This window comes from Callorhinus ursinus, unplaced genomic scaffold (genome assembly GCF_003265705.2).
Source record: "Callorhinus ursinus isolate GAN/ISIS: 27379988/994484 unplaced genomic scaffold, GSC_fseal_2.0 scaffold7, whole genome shotgun sequence".
NCBI lineage: Eukaryota > Metazoa > Chordata > Mammalia > Carnivora > Otariidae > Callorhinus > Callorhinus ursinus.
This window is the reverse complement of record NW_027397069.1, coordinates 45142788-45145073: the sequence shown is the minus strand read 5'-3', so window position 1 is coordinate 45145073 and position 2286 is coordinate 45142788. Positions and strand designations below refer to the sequence as shown.

General features: G+C 31.9%; 1 pseudogene; it reads right to left on the bottom strand.

The window, feature by feature from the left end:
- Positions 1 to 1083: 1083 nt before the first annotated feature.
- Positions 1084 to 1180, bottom strand: LOC112826964 (U6 spliceosomal RNA; annotated as a pseudogene).
- Positions 1181 to 2286: the final 1106 nt, after the last annotated feature.

Here is a 2286-nt window from a genome sequence, read left to right as displayed (position 1 = left end):
CAACAACAAATGATTATAGTGTGGACACATAATCACATGATTTACACTTACATAGATTTGGACCGGAGTAACTAGATATACAGCACACAAAAAAATTCCCTTTAACATCGTAGGGTGTTGTTAAATTCTTTTACATAAAAATTTATTTTCCTCAAGGCATTATTTATTTTCTATATCACAAACCCCTCCCAATTTCTTCCCCCAATTCCGCCTAAATGTGGAGCTATCCAAACTAAACAGGTGCCCCTGTAATTAATACATTTTTTACATTGCACATGGGTTGTTTTATTATAATGCTTTACCATAAAGTAGAGGGGGGTGGGAGGGAAAGTCTTACTGCTGAGGCAACAGGGAATGGACAAATACAGTTTCAGCCTTTACTGAGATTTTTAACTCTGCTTGAATAAACTCTTACTAGATTCTTAGATTACCTCATTCTTTATAATTATGAAAATTTCTCATCCTTATGTTTTCCATTTCTTTGGAAACCAGAGATTTATTCCTCTGAATTCACTGACTTCACACATTCTATTTCAACAATGTAACATGGATTTCTTTCCCTCTTCTAAGACAATAGAAATATTTTTTTTCTGAACATTTCCAATCATTTAACATTCTATATACGTTTGCATGTGTCCTTCCAGATATTCAACTGGAGTATGACAAAAACCTATAATATAGTTTACAATTAGATTAACCCCAAGGTAAGACTTAACAACACTTGGACTGATCAATATATAGTACTATGGGTGGACTGATTTGGAAAATCATCTATGTTTTACAACTACTCTTTAGCACTCTTTTTCTTACCTTTCCCTGTTGTCAGAAACAAAGACGCATGATTCCTTTACTTTACTCAACTTTTTTCAACAAACTGTAATCACTAATTTTTTCGATCATAATTAAGTCAGTACAATTTCCTTTTCCTTTTTAAAAGCTACCTAGACATTTTTAAAGTCTGGATTTCTTGCAACAAGAAGTTTTAGGTTCATCTCCCTTCCCCCCTGGTTTTACAGAGGTATAATTGACAAAAATAAGTTGTATAAATGTAAGATGTACAACATGATATTTTATTCGTTTTTTTAAAATATGGAACCCTTCACAAATTTGTCATTCTTGAGTAGGGGCCACGTTGATCTCTGTATTGTTATAATTTTTTTTATATGTGCTGCCAAAGCAAGCATGTGATTTCTTGATATATGTATACATCTGAAATGATTTCCATAGTAAAGCTAATTGATATATCTATCACCTCACATAGTTACCATTTATTTATTTGCTTATCTATTTATTGTGAGAATATTTAAAATGTACTCCCTTAACTCTAGATCCACTTTTAATTCTGCCACAGACAAGCTTCACATACTTTACAAAGAAGACATTACAAAGAAGACATTTTATTAGTTTCTTTGTCTCTAGAGAAGAATATAATTACAGACCAAATTCACCAGCCTAGGTACTCACATTGTTTTGTTCCACATGAGTACTGAGGTAAAGCAGTGTGACCCCGGAGTTTGTCAGCTATGTAATGAAAAAGATTATCCTTTTTTTACAAAAGTCTGAAATTTATTTAGTGCTGCTATTTTTTCTTTCATCCATTTCTACTCACTCAGGTGTGCCATCTATATACAGTATATAAACCTTGTGTTTATGGTTGCTGCAAAATTTAGCCAGTTTTACTGAGTAGAAAAAATTTCCAGGCTATCATGCAGAGGGAACAAAAGGTCACTCTGTAAATAGTTATGTGGTTCCTCCAAAATTAAACATATGATCTGGCAATTATATCTCTAGGTATCTATTCAAAATAATTGAAAATATATGTCTATAAAAACTATGTACAAGAATGTTAATAGCAGCATTATTTATAATAATCAAAAAGTACAAAACAACCCAAATATCCATCTGTTGATTAAAGGCTAAGTAAATGTGGTGTATCCATATAATGCAATATTTATTAACCATAACAATATATTACTGATTCATCCCATAGCATTGATGCAACTTGAAATTTCATGCTTACTGACAGAAATCAGACAGGAAAGCCACATATTGTATGATTCCATGTATATGAAATGGCCAATGTAAAAAATCCATGGAGACAGTGGATTAATGGTTGCCAGAGTTTCTTTTTCATATGATGAAAATGTTCGGGAATTAGCGGTGATTGTTGCACAATTATGTGAATATACTAAAATCCATTCAATTATAGACTTTAAAAGAGTGGGTGTTATGGTATCTGAATCTTTTTTTTTTTTTTTTGGAAAATTGAGGACAAAAGGTGAACAT